Raw genomic sequence first — 25,973 nt, forward strand, 5'->3', positions numbered from 1 at the left:
GTTGATGGAGAAATTACATCAAAGCCCAGTAAACTCAAACCATTTTTAGAGGAGTATTTTTCAAAACTTTTCAAAAATGATAATACCTTTCATCCTGCAGTAGAAAATGTTTTGAGTTTCATCAACACTCATATTACCATGGAGGAAAATCTGGAGATGTGTAAACCAATTGAGTTAGATGAGTTGTCCCATGTCCTACAGCAGACTAGCAGGAAAAAAAGTCCAGGTCCAGATGGACTTACGTATGAATTTTATTCCTTGTTTTTTGAAGAAATTAAATATGACCTGCTCAATTTATTCAATTTATATCTGTCGGGTGCATTACCTCCACCTAGTTTTGTTGAAGGTATTATTACTTTAATACCAAAAAAGGGAAAATCATTTGAGTTATCTGACAGAAGACCAATTAGTATGTTGAACTGCGATTACAAGCTTTTCACTAAAATTCTGATGAACCGACTTCAGTCTTTGTTGCCTAAATTAATCGGACCAGGCCAAGCAGCTTGTTTACCAGGGAAATCTTGTGTTTCTAACATCAAAATACTTAGAAATCTGACAATCAAAGCAAAACAGTCAAAAAGGTTCAAAATGCTTCTTGTTAGCTTAGATTTAGATAAAGCTTTCGATCGAGTTGATCATAATTTTTTGTGGCTGGTACTCGCAAGATTTGGTTTACCTCAAGTTTTTGTGACGTGTATCCGTAATCTTTACAAATATTCTTCTTCAAAAATTTTATTTAACGGGTTTTTGACCAGCAATATTCCAGTTAGCGCATCCGTACGACAGGGTTGTCCCCTTAGCATGGCTTTATTCGTACTTTATATTGAAGCCCTGATTCGAATACTATATGACAACGTGCAAGGAGTGCTCATAGACGATAGTTTTGTCAAGGTTATTGCCTATGCAGACGATATTAACATAGTTATTCGAAACAACCACGAATTCGATAAGGTGCTGGAGCTGATCAACTATTTTAGCATATATGCTAGAATTAAGTTGAACACAAGAAAATCCGCATATATGAGAATAAACAACTGTTGTTCAGGTCCACATGTTCTCAAAGAGGTCTTATCTTTGAAAATTCTAGGAATAGACATACATGATAGTTTCAAAGATACTGTCGATCATAACCACTCTTCGATTATTCAAACAATAAAATATCTTATTGTGATTCATCAGAAACGAAACTTAAACATTTTTCAGAAAGCTTGGATATTGAATAATCTGATTCTTTCGAAATTGTGGTATTTGTCGCAAATCTATCCTCCAAATAACTGTCACATTGCGGAAATTAAAATAATTTGCCGTAAATTCATCTTCAAAGGTCTGGGGTTATATAAGGTAGAAATGAATCAACTATATTTAGATGTTGCTCGAGGTGGTCTGTCCTTGGTAGATGTAGAAAGCAAAACAAAGGCACTATTTATAAGAAACATTCTTTCGCATCAAAACAGAGGAAAAGATAATTTCATGTTAGCTCAAAATAACCGAACAGTGACAAGAAATGCACTAGAATGGGTTGCAAATTCTCTTGAAGTGGCCGAGCAGGATGGGATAATATCAACTAAATCGATATATTCCTTTCTTCGTAGCAGTAAAAATACTGTCCCAAATATTCAAACAAAATTCCCAAACATTCCTTGGGAGATGATGTGGGGAAATTTGAACAAATCATATGTCGATTCGAATACCAAAGAAGCTCTATTTTTAATGTTCAATGACATTGTTCCAACCAAAGAGAAAATGTTTAAGCACAATATTAGAGGAATTGATAATAATTTATGTGCAACATGTGGTCTGATAGATTCGGTTAAACATCGAATGCAAATGTGCAACGGAAGTAGAAGTATTTGGGAATGGGTTGCGTTAAGAATTAAAAACAGATTAAAACTGAATATTAGTGATCCTGGAGAAATAATAACAAAAGATATACACTCTAAGAGTTTCCAGAGTAAAACCTGTTTGTGGTTAGTAACAGTAGCTGTCGAATACAACATCAGAAATTTTTCTGAAGGGAATGTGGCAAATTTTCAGAAACTGTTATACGATAAAAGATGGAATTTAGGAATATTTAATAAAAAAGAGTTTGGTGATTGGGTGAATGTGTTGTAATGGATGCCTGGATGAGCGTATGGTTGTGTGAGCGAGGAAATGTCAGTGTGCTGTAGGATTAAGTTAGGTTAGTGTAGACTAAGATCCCTTCCCAACTAACGATTAACATTTTAACCCCGAGACAGCCGCGGGAAAACGGCATCCTGTAACATGTAGAATTAGGTAGCGGTATAAAGAAAAGGATAAAAAAATTGTAAAACGTAAACAAATTGTACAATGTATCTGATGTTTAAAATTGAAATAAAAACCGTTTAATTGAAAAAAAAAAAAAGATGGCTGAAGAGTGGTTTTAGCAAGTTGGCCTACCTTAGGATATACTTCTACGCGCCTTGGATTAAAAATGCCTCCGATGGTTTAAAGATTTGCTGTAATACAAAAGGCTCGAGCCGCGGCCCCAAAACGGGTGCTTATCTGATATTTCTGTTGCGTTTGAGTTTTGTTTCGGTGTCTCTGAGGGAAATGTTCAGTGCTAATCCTGACAGTTGATACATTTTCTTTCACCCTCGTTTCATTCAGTGGCATGTAAACATGACGGTTGGGAAAGATTGAAATCTACTTTTTAAGAAGGCGAACAGAATCGGTAGTAATAGCTTGTTTGTAGGGATTTGGCACAAATCCACCATTAATGGAAAAGTGTGACAACTCGGGGGACTGCTCTGTTTTTTTTTCGAAATGTACAGGGTTTTCCAACTTTAAATTCCGAAAGTAAATTGAAATAAAACACACTTAGAATTCGAATTTCGATGAAACTTTTATTTCAAACTAATGTTTGGTTTATGCCATTATGTGTGAAATACAACATCATTCAAATGTCCACCTAGGGCTTCCTCGCACACCTTGATCCGGAACAGGTAATTTTCGATGACCGAAACATATGGGGCGGTATCTCGGTCATAACTTCACGAATGTTGTCTTTCAAATGTTCAAGAGTTTGCGGAGAGTTGGCATAGACACTTCAATTTGTGGCCAAAAAAAAATCGGTTAAAATGCGGCCATAGCGCTCACCATTCACAGTTACCGTCTCGCCGTCCTCATTTTCAAAGAAATACGGCCCGATGACTTCACCAGACCATAATGCGCACCAAACAGTGACTTTTGGCGGATGCAATGGCCTTTCAACAATCACGTGTGGATTTTCTGAGCCCCATATACGGAAATTTTGGGTGTTCACATAGCCACCGAGCTCGAAATGTGCCTCATCGCTGAAGAACATTTGATGCGAAAATTCAGCATTTTGCTGCTGTTGTTCGTTCACCCAATCGACGTATGCCCGACGCATTCCATGGTCACCCCGCTCTAATTTTTGTACCAGTTGGACTTTATATGGATGTAGGTGCAAGTCCAAATGCAAAATTCGCCACGATGATGTGTTTGGCAAGCCCAATTGCTGAGCACGCCGTGTAATCGAAACATTCGGGTCATCCTCCACACTGGCAGCAACAGCAGCAATATTTTCGGTCGAACGTACATTACGATGATGCACAGGTTTCATAACATCCGCTACGGATCCAGTTTGTTCGAATTTAACAGCATGTAGCGATTGTGTGCTCTGTAGGCCGTCCATGACGACCAAAATCCGTCCGTATTGCTCGAAAAACATTTGCCGGTTTTTCGTCATTTTTATAGTATAATTTAACAAAATTAACACGTTGTGCGATGCTAAAACGATCCATAATGTAAAATGGCAGACATTCAACTAACGATATGACGCTTTGGTTGACAGCTATGTCAAACGGTTGTCAGCGCAGGGCTGTATACTTTCGGAAGCCCGAAATGGAAAACCCTGTATATTGTCGGGGCCCAATAAGGATAGTCGAAAGATTTGTTTCCACTGGATGGAATCAAAACTCGTAACTGAGACTATTTTTTGCGCGGTGCGAGCTGGCTGGTATCACAATATACCTAAAGGCTAAGAAAGGCGTAACTATAGTTAATCATTAAATGAGATTTGCAATCGTGAAATGAATTTGCAATCGACTCGGTTATAAAATAGGAGAACAAAGTTGAAACGATTTTCAGAATCCATTCGTTCCATTTCTATCACAAAAATTAGAATCATATACAAAGAAAATTATTCCTATATGCCTACATTCCTCTATAAGCCTCATTATAACACAAGAGCATATTATAATCCTCTAAACAGATTGTGTTTGTGTTAGAGTGACCAAAAGAGATATAGGAAGTTGAATTTGAGACAACAAAATATTTTGAAGGTAATAAAGGGCGAACACGAAATTATTGCGACACATTCAACAGGGCATAACTTTTCTACCATTGGGTAAAAATCAACCAAATTTTGCACACTTTCTCATTGATGTGTGTTGTCTACATGCTGTCAAACTCGAAGTCGTGTTTTTCGATTCAACGAAAATGGAGGTGAACCAACGCGAGTCGAGAGAACAAATTCTTTCCAAACACCTGGAATTTCCTGACCTGTCGCACCGGCAGTTGGGAAAAATGTTCACCATTCAACCGTTTCCAGAGTGTTGAAGCGGTTCCAGGAGCGGTTGACGTTGGACCACGGCAAAGGAGCTGGAAGAAACCGGGACCGGAGAACAAAAAGATGGAGGGAAAGGTGAAGCGGGTGATTAAAGCAAATTCCAACGTCTCAAGCCGTGATTTGGCGAAAAAGATCGGCATGTCGCAGAGCTACGTCCAGAATGCAAAGAAGAGAGCTGGACTACATACATACAAGGTACAGAACTTCCCAAACCGCGATGAGCGGCAACAATCGACAGCTAAAACTCGGGCACGGAAGCTCTACGAGAAGATGGTTACAAAATATGGCTGCTGTGTGATGGACGACGAAACGTATATAAAAGCCGATTTTAAGCAAATTCCGGGGTTGGAGTTTTTCACCGGCAAGAGCAAGTTCGATGTGGACGACAAATTGAAGAAGAAGAAAATCTCTTGCTCTTGCGGACTGAGGAGTGAGCCTTTCGTGACAAAGGGCACAGTAAATGGCGAGATCTACAAATCTGAGTGCCTCGAGAAGGGCCTTTTGCCGTTCTTGCAGCAGCATGACGAAGCTCCGCTATTTTGGCCTGATTTGGCATCATGCCACTATTCTAAAAGTGTCCTGGAGTGGTATGAGGCCAATTCTTTCCATTTTGTTCCAAAGGACATGAACCCGCCAAACTGTCCGGAGCTGCGCCCGGTGGAGCAGTACTGGGCAATAATGAAGTGGGAACTTCGGAAGAGCAAGAAAACAGTGAAAGACGAGAAGGACATGTTAAGAAAATGGAAAAAACAGAGAAACTGGTACCGGATGACACTGTAAAGACTTTGATGGAGGGCATCAAGCGAAAATGCGTTAAATTTTACACTCAAGGCTCCATCGATTATCTTTTCTTTTGATTTTTGTGGTAAATATATGTATAAAACTACCCTAAAATTTTGGTTTGATTCTAAACATTATAAGAAAATTGGCATGACATTTTCGGTGTCGCAATAATTTCGTGTTCGCCCTTTACTTCCATTTGCCTACCTTCTTTATGGCGCTGTTTTATTTTAGAGACTTTTGTTTGTTTGTTACAATCATGAACAAAACTTTCACGTCCAACCCACAGAACTCCTCTATGGCAGTAGTGAGGAAAGTTCCTCCGTTCAGTTATGCTAACAGAAATTTCAAATTACAGGATATTGTTTCCTTGAGTTACACTATTCTCGGATATAGGAGGAGCAAAATTGAAAAGAAAAACGATAAAAGTTTATGATTTTGTTATTAATAGTCGTTTGCAGTCAGGTGAAACACTGTTCTGCCTTGCTTCCTTCATATCCTACATGCGCAAACTTTTTTCATTCCGGAATATTGGACATACGTTTCAGTGGTAATGCGATAGAGTTGGGTATCTAATACAAAATTTAAGCCTACGAGTTTTGAGATTCGTCAGAATCACAATGTCAAATAAGGAAGGTATATCAGAAGACGGGTGGTCGAGACTCGAAGCCTGATGAAAAAAAAATTTGGAAGCTTTAAAATTGATTTGATTAATTAGAGATAATATAGAACACCTGATTAAATAGGCCATAACGTATATTAAGTAGAAGACGGTTGTAAAATTATATTGAATGGAATTTGATCTGACCACCGGATAGATTCCACGTGAATATTGTGAATATCGAGCAGATACGTGAAGGTTTGATTGTGTATTGCATTGGACCGTGGGAAAATGGACTTCCCGTGATGTGAAGATGGAGATGAGATCTATGATATCCAGAAAATGAAGCGCTCTAGACGATGACCACCAACAAAAATTGAACAAAAAGCAAAAAAAAACATTTTCATTTTCATTTCATCACACCATTTTCGTTCATGAATTGTGAAACCAAAAATACGCCAGACAACTTCATTGGAGCTTATGTACAGGCCAATTCGGTACCTCATTATTTCGTCGTAGTGATTCAATCGAGGAATATTCAAATCGGTATACTGAATTCGAAACACTCCCATATTGTTTCCTTTTTTCACAGACTTAAAAATGTCTTTGTTGCTCTTCACCGAACTGCAGAGCTTGACATTAATATGTACATTGAATGTTTGTTCAGCTGAGGCGAATGTGGTACTACCCAACGATTTGGGATGTCAATGATATTTGTTGATATTTACCATTTGTGCTTCACAGAAATAGCTCAATGTCGAATTGCATGGCCAGGCTGTCACCTATGCACAACTCAATTGAACTTGAGTTGCGATGCTTCGTTCGGGTAGTTCTGATTCGATTGGATTTTAGAATACAGGTGTATAGTTGATCAGTAGATAGATCTAGAATTGCCGAGGAAATTACTCTATCCCTCTGCTCAGAGCGTATTCTGTCGACTAATCAAACTAAAACAATGCGTATAATGCAATCCTCACTTTTGTCATTCAACCGAATACATCCAGCAACATGTTGAATGAAATACGTGTATGCATTTCTTTTGTTTGAACACACGTGCACACGTTTGAACAAAGGCTGTGTAGGTGTTGGCCATGATAGCGTCTCGCAAGTGAATGTATTCTTCCTCGAACCGCTTCTGTTGATTGTGTCATTGGAAAAGCAAACGTTCGCTCTTTACCTTTGCGAGTATGTTGACCATGGATTATTGGCACGGCTCAAGACATCGTAGAATGAAGTTGTCCTGACTGCGTCAATTCATCAATCGACACACAAAAGAGTCCATCGAGCGCACTATTTTGTTTATTTCGTCTCCTCCAACCAAATGTTCAAAAATATTAATTCAAAATGAGTAATGATGTTCATAATGATTGAGCTAGCTGTAGCGCATTGGATCTACACACGTGCTCTCCAGCCGTTTTTTTTATCAGAATTGACGACAATAGCGTGATTGTTATTCTGCATTCCGAGCATTTGTGTGATTAGATTAATTTCAATAATTCATTTTGCTCATCTAAAAAGGCTTCCAGCTTGTCGGCGATGTGCCTAGCTTTAGCCGAATCAAGGTTACTTGCGTATGTATGGGGTGAAAATTGGATGAAGAGGACGAAGTGCCATCTGGCATTCAACAACGTAACTAAATTCGTCCTGGTTAAAAAACATACGACGGATCAATTATTTGGTATTGTTTATATTGTTTATATAGAAATACAAATATCGCGATTAAATATAGAAGATAGGGGTAGAAATTGATTATATATGATTATATGTACAGTAGAACCCCGATTATCCGCGGAATAGTCGGGCTAGCTCCCCGCGGATTACGAAAATCGCGGATAACGCAATAAAAGGCTAAAAATAAAATGCAAACACAAAAAACAGGAAATGGGTTATATCTATGGTATAACTGCAAGGGTGACGTAGGACTATCGTTGATTTAGAGATCATTTGTTTGAAGTTGAATCTAAATCCATTCTGAATGAATGAATAAATGAATATTTGGGAGACTTCGAAAACGAGAGCGTTACGTTGGAGGCACAAGGTTTTATGCATCCAATATAGGATACGAAAAACCTTGTTCTGAAGAATAATCTTCAGAAGCTAACCTGCTAACTGTACTTGATTGACAAATCACAAACCCAAATGTATTATATGGATATTTTATGGATAGAAAACATCAAAATAAACTCTTTCACATGAATGTAATTTTAAATTCCCAGAGGAACTGGCAGATTATTTTCAGTAACGATTAGATATTTCCACATATTCCTCGATACTGGAAGCCCACCAGTGGTTAATACTAACTCGATAACCACCTGTTAATAGTACTTGATTGAAAAATATTTGGTCACAGTGTTACATGGATAGAAAACATTCAAATAAACCCAGCAATGATTAGATCTTTCCGGAACTTTCTCGATGCTGAATGGCATCCAAACGGAAAGAATTCTGCGCGTGTATGTGTCGATCCTTCGCCGTCCACCTCCTCCAGCACGTTAGGCAACGATGTTGTCTTGTCGATGTCCTCACGAAAAATGAATGTGTCTCACCACCAGAATATCGCTTAAGTATGCTTTTTGTATGTGATTGAATCGAGAGAAGGTGTGGTTTACGATGGCAATTTGGAAGGCAAACTAGAGGGGAATGAACTCTCTGAGCTCGGAACTTTCGGCGACTGAGCAATAATCGATTGCGGGCGCATACAATATTGGATACGGAAATATCCTACTGATGGGGAAGAATAATTTTCAGAAGCTATCCTGTTAATTGCGATTGATTGAAAAACCACAAAAGCAAATGTATTTGGTCACAGTGTTACATGGATAGAAAACATTCAAATAAACTCTTTCACATGAATGTATTTTTAAATTCCCAGAGGAACTGACAGATTATTTTCAGTAACGATTAGATATTTCCACATTTTCCTCGATACTGGAAGCCCACCAGTGGTTAATGCTAATTCGAAAACCATCTGTTAATAGCACTTGCTTGAAACATATTTGGTCAGAGTGTTACATGGATAGAAAACATTCAAATAAACTTTTTCCCATGAATGTATTTTTAAATTCCCAGAGGAACTGGCAGATTATTTTCAGTAAAAATTAGATATTTCCACATTTTCCTCGATACTGGAAGCCCACCAGTGGTTAATGCTAACTCGATAACCATCTGTTAATAGCACTTGATTGAAACATATTTGGTCACAGTGTTACATGAATAGAAAACATTCAAATAAACTCTTTCACATGAATGTATTTTTAAATTCCCAGAGGAACTGGCTGATTATTCCCAGCAATGATTAGATCTTTCCGGAACTTTCTCGATGCTGAATGGTATCCAAACGGAAGGAAGGAAGGTATTGTATTATAGAGACTTTAAACTTTTTCAGTTCATTCGTCTCTAGCCTTGAGAAAGGCCCTTTGAAAACTCTACTCTACTCTATTCCAGCACTACCACCTCCACCCTCTTGCCTTGAGAAAGGCACTCGATCCCTCGCCGTCCAGCTCGTCCAGCAACGATGTTGTCCAGTCGGTGTCCACACAAAGAATGTCCAAACGGAAAGAATTCTGCGCGTGTATGTGTCGATCCTTCGCCGTCCACCTCCTCCAGCACGTTAGGCAACGATGTTGTCTTGTCGATGTCCTCACGAAAAATGAATGTGTCTCACCACCAGAATATCGCTTTTTGTGTGTGATTGAATCGAGAGAAGGTGTGGTTTACGATGGCGATTTGGAAGGCAAACTAGAGGGGAATGAACTCTCTGAGCTCGGAACTTTCGGCGACAGAGCAAGAATCGATTGCGGGCGCATACAATATTGGATACGGAAATATCCTACTGATGGGGAAAAATAACCTTCAGAAGCTATCCTGTTAATTGCGATTGATTGAAAAATCACAAAACCAAATGTATTTGGTCACAGTGTTACATGGATAGAAAACATCCAAATAAACGCTTTCACATGAATGTATTTTTAAATTCCCAGAGGTACTGGCAGATTATTTTCAGTAACGATTAGATATTTCCACATTTTCCTCGATACTGGAAGTCCACCAGTGGTTAATACTAATTCGATAACCATCTGTTAATAGTACTTGATTGAAACATATTTGGTCACAGTGTTACATGGATAGAAAACATTCAAATAAACTCTTTCACATGAATGTATTTTTAAATTCCCAGAGGAACTGGCAGAACAATCCGATCGGTCTGGGTTCAATCCCAGCTGGCGTCGTTGGGATTTTCTGGGGCGAAAAATCTCTGGTTACGTCTTCCTTCGGAGGGGAAGTAAAAGAAGTTGGCCCGGCTCATGAGTTGTTGAGTCTGATAGGTAGGAACAGGTGGAGTCGCTTCCCTGATGTCGGTGATTGGCACTAAAGTGGCGGAAATAGGCCGACGAAAAATAAGCGAAGATAAAAAAAAAAAAAAAAAAAAAAGGAACTGGCAGATTATTTTCAGTAACGATTAGATATTTCCACATTTTCCTCGATACTGGAAGCCCACCAGTGGTTTATGCTAACTCGATAACCATCTGTTAATAGTACTTGATTGAAACATATTTGGTCACAGTATTACATGGATAGAAAACATTCAAATAAACTCTTTCACATGAATGTATTTTTAAATTCCCAGAGGAACTGGCAGAACAATCCGATCGGTCTGGGTTCAATCCCAGCTGGCGTCGTTGGGATTTTCTGGGGCGAAAAATCTCTGGTTACGTCTTCCTTCGGAGGGGAAGTAAAAGAAGTTGGCCCGGCTCATGAGTTGTTGAGTCTGATAGGTAGGAACAGGTGGAGTCGCTTCCCTGATGTCGGTGATTGGCACTAAAGTGGCGGAAATAGGCCGACGAAAAATAAGCGAAGATAAAAAAAAAAAAAAAAAAAAAAAAGGAACTGGCAGATTATTTTCAGTAACGATTAGATATTTCCACATTTTCCTCGATACTGGAAGCCCACCAGTGGTTTATGCTAACTCGATAACCATCTGTTAATAGTACTTGATTGAAACATATTTGGTCACAGTATTACATGGATAGAAAACATTCAAATAAACTCTTTCACATGAATGTATTTTTAAATTCCCAGAGGAACTGGCAGATTATTTTCCGGATCTTTCTCGATGCTGAATGGCATCCAAACGGAAAGAATTCCGCGCGTGTATGTGTGTGTGTGTGTGTGTAGCGGCTGCTTCGAGATCTTCCCGGGGAACCGTTTGTGGCATCACTCTCCTCCTGATGGATTCATGTCTAGCCTAAGGTGCACAAACAGGCTCTTGGTGACACCGTTCATTAGCGCTTTCATGATAAACGAAGAGCTTCACCACAACAGCGACAACATGCTCCAATCGCTGTTCAATTAGTACTGAGTGGATTTCCGAGTGGCGCTCGCTTATATACCGATTGGTGATTTCAATAGCCTGTTTTGAAATCAATTTTAAGACTATTGAACCAAGTTTTTGGATCAAAAAGTTACAAGTATGTAACGCGTAGACATTTTATCTTTCGAATGAAGTGTTTATCATACCATTTCGTTCAGTTGTTTAGGAGCTATTAACGCTCAAAATCTCGGTCTCCGGCGTAACGCTTTCGTTTTCGAAACTTTGATTTTACACCCCGGTATAGAAATGAAAGACGTAGTCCTACGTCAAAAATGGTATTTATGCATGAAAACTATGTTTCATCAATACACAAATCATTAAACTATCCATCTGCAAGGTCGTTTACACCAGTAATCAGAAAATGTGAAAGGCATGACCAAAACAAAAAAAAAAACAAGACCCTACCGCTCACTGGCAAATTCCGGAAAGTTCTATAGAATTACAAATGAACTCGCTTTCGCGGATAATCGAGGTTCTACTGTATTTAGCCAAATTTATGCAAAAATGCAAAAACAATTTTTTTCAGATTTTTTTTTGTATAGGACCACCCTAATCGGTATTAAATATAAAGTAATGGGTATCCTAGCGGTATCATATATAGTTTACGACCTATTCTCATGCAAACTAAGTTTTTTGAGTATAACATCATAAAATCGGTCGAGCCGTTTCGGAGGAGTTCGGCCACGAACGTCGTGTCTCGAGATTTTTATATATTTAGATTGTAAGGGGTTGCATCTAGGCCACGATCGCATTTTTGACGTAAAACTAGGGAATTATATTATTCAATCGGATATCATTTTAGAATACATCGACATTTTTGAAGTAACTTTTTGATTATTTAGTTATTTTTACAATTATTTTAACAATCTAAAACTGCATACGGGCCTGGTAAGCTAGTCGAGAATAATATGTCTCCCTAAATGGACATCGCTACCAAATGTCGACACTGTAGATTCACATATTAGATATATAGCAAATTAATATTAGATATAGAAAAGTTATCCTTCTTTTATAATTTTCATCTTTAAAACGTGTTCATTCCACCTTAAACTCCATCAATGTCGTCAACGCGAATTGACTTCTCGCTCCAAAAACAAATACCATTTTGTCTCATATTCCGAACACTTCATTTTTAAATGTAAATTTACTAAACTTTTATGTTATAAATAATTGAATAATGAAAACACAGACATTCTTGGTGGTATATACTTTATTTTGACATCATTTACAGGTATCGATACAGCCTATAATTTATAATATTTGACATTTGCAAAAAAGTGACAGTCAAAACCAATGATAAAATGTTTGCGTTAGCAAATTCCGTAAAAAACAAGCATCGTTCATTTTTCAGTTTCTGTAGTTGTTTCAACTATTTTGTTTGTTGTTTTCATGTTAAGTGCTAGAGAATGTATGAACCTACAATAAATGGTTGAAAAACAGGAAGTGGGTTACATCTATGGTATAACCGCAAGGGTGACGTAGGACTATCGTTGATTTAGAGATCATTTGTTCGAAGTTGAATCTAAATCCATTCTGAATGAATGAATAAATGAATATTTGGGGGATTCGAAAACGAGAGCGTTACGTTGGAGGCACAAGGTTTTATGCATCCAATATAGGATACGAAAAACCTTGTTCTGAAGAATAATCTTCAGAAGTTAACCTGCTAACTGTACTTGATTGACAAATCACAAACCCAAATGTATTATATGGATATTTTATGGATAGAAAACATTAAAATAAACTCTTTCGCTTGAATGTAATTTTCAATTCCAAGGGGAACTGGCAGATTATTTTCCAGCAACGATTAGATATTTCCACATTTTCCTCGATACTGGAAGCCCACCAGTGGTTAATACTAACTCGATAACCACCTGTTAATAGTACCCACAATCCAATCGACGAAAAAAACATCGACCTAACAACGACCGTAACGCTGTTACCTATTCACGATGATGACGATTAGGAATCGACATCTGGATACAGCATTAGTTTGTATGAGGCAAACTATTCTCTATCATATTAGTCGGCCCGAATCAGTTTATATTTGCTAAAATTTGTATGAAATTTTTTTCTTTGCATAATTTTTTCTACTTAAAGTACGTTGTCATGACCCTAATTTGAATTATTTTCTATAGACGTTCAGATATTCTCAAAAAAAACTTGTCATTATAATATAAAATTATCTCAAAACATATTTTTTTATGACGTTTTTTCACCACTTGCAGGCAATGGTGATTTTCACTTACATAGAGTACTAATTTGATTAAGGAAAAATCATGTTCATTCATAATTTTCATTTTAAAAGTGTATTCATTCCTTCTGCAAATCCTTACTGTCATGCCTATTCCCCAATATCGCCAACGCGGATAGTTCGTTAGTCGAAAATACTGAATAATTAAACAAACCAAATGGCATCACTGGTGGTTCTTTTGACGTGGGACTACGTCTAACCGGAGTATATGGGGGGTAAAATGAAAACCTAAACACAGAACAGGCAGGAAAAAATGAAAGATTCCGAATGCGTATAACTCGAACATTTCTTACTGGATCGGGAAGATGTTTGCATCAATTGATAGGGAATATTTCTACGCTTCTATTGCAATTAATAAAATGTAGTTTTTCAATAGATAAACAATTGAATAACTGTAAAATGTTAAGCGTTATCTAAACGCCCTAACTGCATCGTTTTGATTGGCCCGATTTACGGATTCCCCAACACAGCCATCAAAACTAAGCAGCCTTGGGGAAATCTGCATTCCAAATACATGAAAGTATGGGGACTTTTGTTCTCACCAATATGTGTTCCCTAACACAGACTTCAAAACCAAGCAGCGTTTGAGGAATCGCATTGCAAATACATGAAAGTCGAGGGTATTTTTTTCAGACTGTAATGTGTTTCCCTAACACAGACTTCAAATCCATGGAGCGTGGGGAAATTGGCATTGCAAATACATGTAAGTCGGGTGCATTTTTGTTCCGACTGAAATATGTTCCCGTAACATAGACTTCAAATTCATGGAGCGTGGGGAAACTGGCATTGCAAATACATGCAAGGGGGTATTTTTGTTTCGATTGAAATATGTTTCCCTAACTTCTTCTTCTTCTTCAATGGCACTAACGTTCCTAGAGGAACTTCGCCGTCTCAACGTAGTATTACTTGCGTCATTTTTATTAGTACTTAGTTGAGATTTCTATGCCAAATAACACGCCTTGAATGCATTCTGAGTGGCAAGCTCTAGAATACGCGTGATCACAGTGCTAGTCGGAGGAAATTTCTTTGACGAAAAATTCCCCCGACTAGAACGGGAATCGAACCCGAACACCCGGCATGTTAGTTATGACGTTAACCACTCGGCCACGGGTGCACATGTTTCCCTAACACAGACTTTAAATCCAAGGAGCGTAGGGAAATTAGCATTGCAAACACATGTAAGTCGGGGGCATTTTTGATCCGGCTGTAATGTGTTTCCCCAACACATTGAATTCGGAAATTATTTCATTCAATCAAAAATTTAATCAATACAAACAAATGATTGCTAATCCAAGGTAGTCCCACGTCAACCTTGCGGTTATATCATAGATATAACCCACCCATTTTTTTTCCACTCCGCTAAACTGTCATCTCAAACAAAAACAAATGGATCATACAACTGGTGAGTATGAAATATATTTCGGCTTTTTAATTATTAATTATTTTATCTTGTCTTATCAGCTATGAATACATTCGACTCGTTTGCTTCCATCAATCGGTAAGTGAGAAAGATGATTTCTCCCATCACCACAGTGCGGATTTCCACTTTTATCACAGCAGCCAACAACATCCGTTTTCCTGCAGCAGTAACCTCCAACCCCTGTTGGAAATGCCGGGGGACAGCATTAACAGCAGCAGCAGCAGAATTTGACCATGGTATGGTATTGCGAAGAACTTTCCCCATTAGAGGTTCCGTGCTTCGCGCACATTCAAAAATCCTGTTCAGACACGAAAACTCAACAAGGAGGTATTTATCAACTTGCTCAGCTGAATTACCACCCGGAGGAACCCGAATACACTGATTCCGTTGTATAGTAGAATGAAAATAGGCGAGGTAAGCGAACATAATCGCATGATATTTTAATGTTCGCATTTTTATCCGGATCATACAACTGGTGAGTAGGGAATTCATTTCTGCTTTTCACTTACTAATCATTTTATTTTGTTTCAGCTATGAATACATCCGACTCAATCAATCGGCGAGTGAGAAAGATGATTTCCCTCATCACCACATTGCTTATTTCCTCTTCTGTCACACCAGCCAACAGCATCAGCTTTCCCGCAGCAGTATCCTTTAAGTCCAGGGTGCTATTCCGGGGAACAGCATCAACAGCAACAGCAGCAGGACCTGGCCATCGATAGTATTTCGAGCAATTTTCCCCATCGGAGATCCCGTGCTTCACGCACATTGAAGAATCCTCCTCAGCCACATATCTGTGTCATCAAGGGCAAGGAGGTATTCATCAATGTACTCAGTCGGATTTGAATCGTCAATCCAGACAACCTGGATGCATCGATTCCATTATATACCCTATTTTTATTATACATGGTTTTTTATTATTTTTTTTTTTCAATAAAATGATTAAAATCGATCAATGTATTTCCTTTTCATTTTCAATAACAAACCAATACAAACAAGCAGCAAGCAGTGCTGGAGGCAGCGCTGCAAGCAGGTCGACGCCTTGCACATGTTGGCGAAAAAGTGGCGTCAAGTTGTTCGATGAATGCATATGAAAGGTCGATAACTCGATTGCAAGGTGGCAGCATTTGAGGTCGATTGTTGACATTTCATCGACCCGATCTTGGCAGGCAAAACGGAATGTGGGCCGTCTTTGTCGCCGTTCTCACTGACGCATGTCAACAAAGAAACAAAACCCAGTCTACATTGTTGTGCCAAATCGGTCCCAACAAATGGTATCGACAACGGTGCCGATATCGTGCCATTTTGCAATGATTTTGTCGACCTATCCTTCATATTTGACAACCAATTACGAGCCAAATTTGTGCCACCTCGTCGACCAATCGCAGCACTGTTCGACCGTTCTTATGGCTCGGTTTGTTTCTAAGAAAGTTGAAATAAAAAGAGAGTGTTGATTTGATAATCAGTTTTTAACGAATATTTCGATTCAGAATAACATATAATCCATTTTCACTTTTCTTAAACATATGACTAAAATTATGAAAAATGACATCCAGGAGAATTGCGCTACGATGATTTCTGTTTAATGTTATTGCATTCGTTTTGCTGGTGGATTTTCCTTCAGATTGTTGTTTCCAAGCAATACACTAGCCGCATCCCTTTTCTCGCTGTGCTGTAATATAACATTGTTTTCTGCCTTATGGATTTTGAGAAAAATATAGGGTTCTTACCACCAAATTCAACTCATCCACTGAAACTTTATTTACGTCTGTCTCTTCCTTCACTGGAAATCAGCACAACAGTATATCACCATCATCCTCATAACCAATTATGAACTCCAGGAACTCCACCATCGCTCCAATAAACTTGAATCACTCGTTTCAATACTCTGCTGTTCAATACGTGTCGATTAGAAGAAATCGTGTAAGTGTCCATCTGAAAATAACATTCAAATAGTTTAACTATTTATTTGTATTACACATTACTTACTATGATTTTCCCATGCAGCGTTTTTAGCCATTTTAGCCATTGTGTTTGAAGACGATCGCAGGTTCGCAGCTGAAGAAACATGCAGACATGGTTTCCGTGTTTTGAAGAATACAAGACAACATCATCCATTCGCTCGCTTTTATTTTGGATGACAGTCTAGTGGGAAAGAGAAGAAATACAATCGCTGCAGTGATGCCATTTCGCTCAGTACAAGTAATCATGTAAAATTATGGCTGAAACTTTAGGCCGTGCTGCCTGTGGGGGGCAAGACGGGGTTGGATTCCATCACTTTTGTAGCACTTTTTGTCGCTCGATCGACGTGATGTCGATAATCACTCGAAAATCATTTAGAGCGGGAACGTGTAAACATATTCCGTCAATCATGCATTTATTACGTTTCTCATCTACTATTTTGGCACGCACGTGATTGAGTGGAATCTCAGCAACTAATATGATTACAAGGAAATGTTTTTAGCTGATATTCGGATTTTCTAGCTTCTACGGTTGCTACGGTATAGGCTAATTCACTTCTTGCATGTTACTAGTCACGACAAAAACCCATTATTTCGTGACAACCTTCACAACGTCACGCTGTCGGATCGTGTATTCCTTCAGGTCGGGGAGCACCGTCCCAACTGCGATAGGGATTCCGAAATCGTCCTACTTGTAATAGCCGAAGTTTCCTCGAGAGAGATGAAAAATAACTGTCGGTGAAATTGTTATTGGGCTCCAACGTCGTAAAAGCTGGCGGTCATCACTCCCAAAGATACAAACTTATTTAATTGGCTAGATTCAGATTTACGAGCACTTGCAATAGAGAAAGTCCGCTCCATGGGACATGTTTTGACACATTACTACCTAGGTTCCGTACACTTTTGGGAGTTTCATTCGAAAACATGGTCTCGCATTTGATTGTTCCGAGATTACACATACAAGAACATCTTGCGCATTCAGTATGATATGAGTGGCCTTTGTCCTCTCGGGAGCATGAAGATTCCAAAATGACAATCACTTCTCGCTTCGTCACCGTCACTCTTGATTATCTGAATAATTCATCTTTGTCCTAGTTGTACTTTTTCCCCGTATCGTCAATAGCAACGAGAGGATGCAGTGTGCGAGAATGGCGATAAAAATGAAACGATGGGCGCAGCAATTCGTTAAGCTGGTAATTCCATGTACTATACGGGGTAGTAAACCGTCTGTGCACTCTAATGGAGAACAAATTATTCAAAGGTGCCGTTTCATAGCTACCTTTTTTACCTTTGATATTAGAGAGTCCGGATGGATTTTTAGGGGTGTATGCCAAAATGAAGCCACAGTCGGATATGATAGGAAATTCTAGAGATTTGTTTTTGTCAGTATAAAGATATTACAATGCGCTTATGGAATTCTTTTCTTTTCCTTTTTCCCCATGGCGGTTGACGAAAAGCTCGTCAGCTAATACAAAATAATTATATATGCTAGCGAAAGCAATTTTTTGTGGTTTATGCAGTATCGAAGACGGTAAAACCAGAGAAAATACCATAACGCCCACAATTCGAACTCGAAAAATAAACCATGTGTACACTCGTGTTCGTTATTTTTAACATAACACCAAGGAATGTTTTTAATGTTTGGCAAAAAACCCACCGAAAATTTTATTCCGACATCAACCACATCCCCAAAGAAGAACAAAGCGACAGAAACCGACAGTCTAGGTTTTTCTTGTATTTTCCAACAAAAACAGCTTTTTAATATACGAGTTTTCCGACGGGGGACGAACGTTGTAAGCCTCCAAATAGAGATCCACCCACGCACCACGAATTCCGCAGGGCTATGTGTTAGCTAACGATGAGGGTTTGTTTTTATTTACCGTTTTTGATCATTTGGTATGTCGTTTGAAATATTATGTGAACTGGAAATAATGACGCCGAAGGAGCCAGAGGAAAAATAATTACCAGAATCTGCACGAACTTCACGGGTGATGAAACAATTACTTCGATGTTTTACAGTGTCACGCTTTGATGAGTGGGGCTTTTGTTGTTTGTAAAACTTCTCGAGTTTTTTCCTCTAATATATTCATATTTATCCAGTAGAGTTCCGAGGATAGAAAAAGACATTAAAATTATCATAACTTATCGATCACAAATGAAAGTACTCTAAGCTACACTTTCTAATAGAAACAGCAAACAATTTTCCTTTCCCTATTATCCAATTTCAATCTAATTACTTTCCAATTAAATTTTTCAAAAACCACGAGTGCATTTGCGAGAAAACAGAATTGAATACAAATACATTCCAAAAATATGTTACCGGAATGTAAACTGATGAACTAAATGTTAATAATTTATAACTATTTTCACAATGAACGAATTTTGATGATTTTCATGCCAATCGAATCGGAAATTTTCTACGATTTGTTTGAAATGCTATACATTACAATTCTCTAATCCTTCAATGGTTTAAATTAATGAAAACTGGAAGCATTCCCATACATATGTTCTGCCGATTTGTGTGCTTACCTTCCCTTACCGCCAAGAAAAACGAGCAACTCATACATCCGTTTCTGCTCGTTTTCAACTTGTTTGGTATAAATGGTCAGTGTTAAGTCAGACCGGACCATGTGACATTTTTCTGATTTCGAGAAATACGAGTTTGAAGCTTGGCGCTATAAGGGACTTTCATTGAGCATTCAAAACAATTTCGATACGTTATTCTTGCTATACGCGTGATTTCCCAAATCTAGTAAGTGTATCTGTAGTGTAGTCTAGTATGTAGCTTACGTAATGCTCAACCAAATGCAATCAATAACTCGAAATTTTTAATTTGGCGACTTGGTCCCCTCTGACTCAACACCGACCAAATAAGCCATCCGCGATTTGAAACTACACCACCTCTTGTTTGGTAGTCATCAGAGCAACATCGTTGCCGGCGAGCGTCGAGCGAGAATTGATTGTCTGGGTCTTATTCCCGTACACACTTCACGGTGAGAACGAAATAAACGGCACACGATTGAACTACGTTTTCGAGTTATTGAAGCGTCAAAGACAACTATGGGTTTTCAGGCAGAATGAACACCTTTCAAATAAAAATTTTAAATGAAAATTAACTTCTCCGTATCAAATCAGTGTTCAATGTAAATGGAAAACTTTGTTTTGTTCATGTGGTAAAATAATCTCTTGCAAAAATTGTATCTGAAGATAATTTTTAATTATAACTAGCTGACCCGGCAAACTCCGCCCAAAATGGATTTTTTTTTGTAATCAATACCTTTAAACATTCACGTTTTCTTACTAAGCAAACGTTTTTCAGTCCAATCACAGAGCTGTTAACTGATTGATCTTCTGGTTGGGCCTTTACAATCCATATAAATAAAAATGATTTGGTGTCCGTTCCTCACGATTTAACTCAAGAACGGAGCAACGGATTTCTGCTTCAGGTGTATATGCCGAGAAAGAAATTATATACTGCGAATATGGACCGCGCACAGAAAAATAATTTTCGGTATTACTATAAATTCACTAGTACTTCTACCAAAACTCAAACTGAAACGTTTTTATAATATAATTTTTTTTCAGGAATAATTCTAAAATAATCGAATCCTGTAGGGGAGAGGGAGGCAAGTTGGCGACGTTAAGCTTTGGCGAGCCCTGGATCTTGGAATTATTATTCTTTTTTTTTAATGTTGATGCTGATTCATATAGCCTGAAGTGTTTTCTATCATATTATCTATTGGATGGGCAAAAAAACTAAAAAACAGTCCCCCAAAAGCTTTGCGCAAAAAGCGTTGAATTCGCCATCTTGCCTTCACGTGGAGGCAAGATGGCGAATGCCTGGAGGCAAGTTGGCAAATATGGTTTGGTCACCTAAAAATCAACAAAATGTAATAACAATGATTTATTTATCCTTGGTTGGAACAGTGGAAATGCCATTTTCATCAACACTGTAAATGTCACACGCAGGACAACGATACTGAGCTCGTATATCTCCCAAAGCTCGAAAAAATAAGTCACAATTTTCTTTATTGAACGTCATTAATCGAGCCGCTGAGGTATTTTCTGGCTTTCTCAAAGATAGCTTATGAGCCTTCATAAACATTTCAACCCATGTCCGCCATTTTTAACCGCAAACGAATAGGAAATTCTTCGAAGCTGGACCTGAATGTGGCTTTGAAGCGGCCTTTATTGGACGACGTATCCTGAAATTGATACAGATTTAATATTTCTTGCATAAAGAACATGGAAACGCAAATGCTGAATTGAAAATCTAACCTCCATGTCTGGATATTTTCGTCGATAGCGTCTCAAAGTTGGTTCTGGCACACCGAACTGTTTTGAAGCACCCAGAACAGACAAACCTTCTTCTATAGCTTTCACAACATTCTCCAAACTGGTGTCCGACCACTATTGGTCTCTTTCTCGCTTATAAGTTCTAACCATCTGCAATAAAAAATCAAAAATTAACATAATGTTGCAGTTCGCCAACTTGCCCCCAAGCGACTTTTTCAATAAAAAATATTAGCTGAAAAAAATTCTTGATTGAAATTCGCCGGAAACAGATTATGTACAATAGAGTACCTTTATCATGTATAAAATTGTTTTGAAATTTTAACTTTTCTCACAAAGTGGATAATAAAATTAGAAAAAACGGAAAAAATAACAAAATTACGATTTTTCTCATTTTTATTTTTCACATTTTTGTGATAACGTTTTCGGCAGAGTTACCGAGTACAAAGTTTGGCCTCGCTATGATCCATCTTCAGTAAAAAGTAGGTGGCGTTACCTTCATTACAACGGATCAAATTACCGATTCGTCATCGTGCCTCCCTCGCCAACTTGCCTCCCTCTCCCCTATATAATCGAGTCAAAAAATTTTTTATTTGTTTATTTTTGCACGTTTTTTTTAATATATAAGAGGAATTTGATTTTTGATTCATCCCCTAAAAGTCAGAAAACACCTTTCTCATATGAAAAAATAAATTTATCCAGATTCCCTCTGATGATAAAAATCCTTCTACGCGTATGTTCGAATTTCAACAATGACAGAGTTATAGAACTTTTTTTTTTTGCTTCGGACTCTTTTGCCTCAAACTGGCTCTACATTACAAAGTACGCTACAGAAGACCATTCTGTTGCTTTCATTTGAAAGATGAAAATTTTGTACAGGATATAGTAGTGGAACATGTAAATTAGTGGATATTAATAACCAAAACGAAGTTAAAAACTTTAAAGTTAAAATTTTTTAATGTGCTATGATTATTTTAATCCTGAAAATTTATATTAAACTAGATTGTTTCTATCAATTAAATTGAAGCTTTCTAACCACTCTACAATTTGTTCTTCGATACCCAACTTCTGTCTTTCTAAATTTCGCTGCGATATCGAAATAAACAATTCCGGGTGAAAAATTCAAGCGAAATCTTCAAAAATCACGATGTTTACCCCACTGTACATGTAATAGCCACTCAAAATACACCTTAACGTTGAAAGATTACATTTCTTCTTGAAATGAGTCATATTTGAAATGTAAAAAAAATATTTTTTTTCCAAACTGTATATAATCGAGTCCAAAATTGTATATAATCAAATCACATATATCCGAGTCCGACTTGTACTTGCAAATAACATGTTTCTCCATGTTTGATACAGAAAATATAATAAAATGAAAACATCTCGAATCGGATGATTTCGAGTTTTGCGCTTACCAACATATTTGGCGATTCAATTAGCGATCCTTCCAGATGACTGAGCTTCGCGACATGTATGAACATGTTGAATAAAATATGCGGCTCCAATAATCACATCAACAGCGTTTCAAAACATCGGAAATATCACTTTTTCACACTTTCCTACGAGATTGGAAAATCATCACATATCTCATGACAACCGAATGCCTTCAGTAAAAACCTGTACCGAACGTATAGCGGATTGAGCTATAACATTTTGGGACACATAAGACGACGACGAACGATGCAAATAAAACCCAACGCGGAGCAAAAATAATAACGTCCGTACCCGATGACTGCCGGAGTCTTCTCGATGCTTCCCACATTCCGTTTTGCCTGCCAAGATCGGGTCGATGAAATGTCAACAATCGACCTCAAATGCTGCCACCTTGCAATCGAGTTATCGACCTTTCATATGCATTCATCGAACAACTTGACGCCACTTTTTCGCCAACATGTGCAAGGCGTCGACCTGCTTGCAGCGCTGCTTTCAGCACTGCTTGCTGCTTGTTTGTATTGGTTTGTTATTGAAAATGAAAAGGAAATACATTGATCGATTTTAATCATTTTATCGAAAAAAAATAATAAGAATCCATGTATAATAAAAATAAGGTATATAATGGAATCGGTGCATCCGGGTTGTCTGGATTGACGATTCAAATCCGACTGAGTACATTGATGAATACCTCCTTGCCCTTGATGACACAGATATGTGGCTGAGGAGGATTCTTCAATGTGCGTGAAGCACGGGATCTCCGATGGGGAAAATTGCTCGAAATACTATCGATGGCCAGGTCCTGCTGCTGTTGCTGTTGATGCTGTTCCCCGGAATAGCAGCCTGGACTTAAAGGATACTGCTGCGGGAAAGCTGATGCTGTTGGCTGGTGTGACAGAAGTGGAAATAAGCAATGTGGTGATGAGGGAAATCATCTTTCTCACTCGCCGATTGATTGAGTCGGATGTATTCATAGCTGAAACAAAATAAAATGATTAGTAAGTGAAAAGCAGAAATGAATTCCCTACTCACCAGTTGTATGATCCGGATAAAAATGCGAACATTAAAATATCATGCGATTATGTTCGCTTACCTCGCCTATTTTCATTCTACTATACAACGGAATCAGTGTATTCGGGTTCCTCCGGGTGGTAATTCAGCTGAGCAAGTTGATAAATACCTCCTTGTTGTTGTTTCTTTGTTTTTAAGAGGCTTTAAACTTTGCAGTTCATTCGCCTCCAAGCTACCTCCTTGTTGAGTTTTCGTGTCTGAAGAGGATTTTTGAATGTGCGCGAAGCACGGAACCTCTAATGGGGAAAGTTCTTCGCAATACCATACCATGGTCAAATTCTGCTGCTGCTGCTGTTGATGCTGTCCCCCGGCATTGCCAACAGGGGTTGGAGGTTACTGCTGCAGGAAAACGGATGTTGTTGGCTGTTGTGATAGAAGTGGAAATCCGTACTGTGGTGATGGGAGAATTCATCTTTCTCACTTACCGATTGATGGAAGCAAACGAGTCGAATGTATTCATAGCTGATAAGACAAGATAAAATAATTAATAATTAATAAGCCGAAATATATTTCATACTCACCAGTTGTATGATCCATTTGTTTTTGTTTGAGATGACAGTTTAGCGGAGTGGAAAAAAGAACCACCAGTGATGCCATTTGGTTTGTTTAATTATTCAGTATTTTCGACTAACGAACTATCCGCGTTGACGATATTGGGGAATAGGCATGACAGTATGGATTTGCAGAAGGAATGAATACATTTTTAAAATGAAAATTATGAATGAACATGATTTTTCCTTAATCAAATTAGTACTCTATGTAAGTGAAAATCACCATTGCCTGCAAGTGGTGAAAAAACGTCATAAAAAATATGTTTTGAGATAATTTTATATTATAATGACAAGTTTTTTTTGAGAATATCTGAACGTCTATAGAAAATAATTCAAATTAGGGTTATGACAACGTACTTTAAGTAGAAAAAAATATGCAAAGAAAAAAATTTCATACAAATTTTAGCAAATATAAACTGATTCGGGCCGACTAATATATAGAATAGTTTGCCTCATACAAACTAATGCTGTATCCAGATGTCGATACCTAATCGTCGTCATCGTGAATAGGTAACAGCGTTACGGTCGTTGTTAGGTCGATGTTTTTTTCGTCGATTGTATTGTGGGGGTATAGAAAACGTTAAGGCGCGTCCACATTATGCCGGATAATGCCGATCGGTCTGTACCAGGCGGCATATTCGGTTCGTCATGTGATGTGGACGTCCCATCGGTTGTAGCGCGTCATTGTTTTCGCTTCACAAATTGAGCACACGAAGCACAATGCCGTCAACACGAATGTACTTCGTTTTTGTTTTGTTCGACTTTCTTCGATCCGGACCCACTCGTTTCGGGTTGGGTTCGGTATGATTCGAGTCGGTTTTCGGCACTTCAGCAAGCCCGGGTGGCACGTCCAAACTTATTCGTCTGTACCGGGCGGCTAAGGTCGATTGCCGTAATGTGGATGCGTCTTTAGGTTCACCGGGATTGATTTTTCATATCTTGAATTAACTTTATAAGCATAACATGATTACCATACTCACCTACCACAGTTTTTTGAGATCTTCTCCATGTTCCATTTGACATTAACCCGATATTTCTATTGGGAGAGCGAAGATGGTGAGAAATCACATTCAACGACCTCTAGACGGATGTTTTTAAATCACCCCCAGCAGACGATGCTCTTTCATTCTTCATATGTACACCGAGAGAATACTTGTAACGCTGAACTACAAAGATCTCAAAACAGCAATATGAAAGAGGAATCCCCCCTGCGTGCACTCTCGAAGCAATCATTCTACGACTTAAGCGGACCTTACACGGTCAAATTTATTGACAATATGATGACATTTGAGAGCATAATGACAGCTAAACATGGCCGACAACGCAGAAATCCGGATTTTCTGATTTTCGGGCATCAATATCGTGACATTTCTTATGGATGCATGATGTTGACGTTTTACCTCACGGACTTCCAGACTGAGTTGCCAGATTTGGAAGCGGACATTTAATGTTTGTTAGTCTTTTTTGCGATTGCAATTAAAATTTATAAACTTCTGAAATTGTAGGAATCATAAATGAAAGATTTTGGTTTTGAAAACTGATATAGTAATTTACATTTAATGCGAAATGCCGGAGAACCACTCAGTGTCGCATTGGAGGCGATTTGACCTGTAATTGGACATTGA

At 38.2% G+C, this 25,973-nt stretch overlaps 3 long non-coding RNA genes across 3 annotated transcripts; 1 reads left to right on the plus strand and 2 right to left on the minus strand.

The window, feature by feature from the left end:
- The first annotated feature begins 14,907 nt into the window (after positions 1–14,907).
- On the plus strand, positions 14,908–15,936 carry LOC129779354 (uncharacterized). The gene is made up of 3 exons (XR_008743633.1): positions 14,908–15,020; positions 15,080–15,513; positions 15,570–15,936. It is a non-coding gene; the product is annotated as an uncharacterized LOC129779354 (long non-coding RNA).
- Positions 15,937–16,592: 656 nt separating this feature from the next.
- On the minus strand, positions 16,593–17,423 carry LOC129774690 (uncharacterized). The gene is made up of 3 exons (XR_008742754.1): positions 17,028–17,423; positions 16,769–16,973; positions 16,593–16,710 (listed from the first exon to the last, which is right to left on the minus strand). It is a non-coding gene; the product is annotated as an uncharacterized LOC129774690 (long non-coding RNA).
- Positions 17,424–23,284: 5,861 nt separating this feature from the next.
- On the minus strand, positions 23,285–24,525 carry LOC129779520 (uncharacterized). The gene is made up of 4 exons (XR_008743687.1): positions 24,319–24,525; positions 23,974–24,259; positions 23,759–23,906; positions 23,285–23,702 (listed from the first exon to the last, which is right to left on the minus strand). It is a non-coding gene; the product is annotated as an uncharacterized LOC129779520 (long non-coding RNA).
- Positions 24,526–25,973: the final 1,448 nt, after the last annotated feature.

This window comes from Toxorhynchites rutilus, chromosome 3 (genome assembly GCF_029784135.1).
Source record: "Toxorhynchites rutilus septentrionalis strain SRP chromosome 3, ASM2978413v1, whole genome shotgun sequence".
Lineage (NCBI taxonomy): Eukaryota > Metazoa > Arthropoda > Insecta > Diptera > Culicidae > Toxorhynchites > Toxorhynchites rutilus.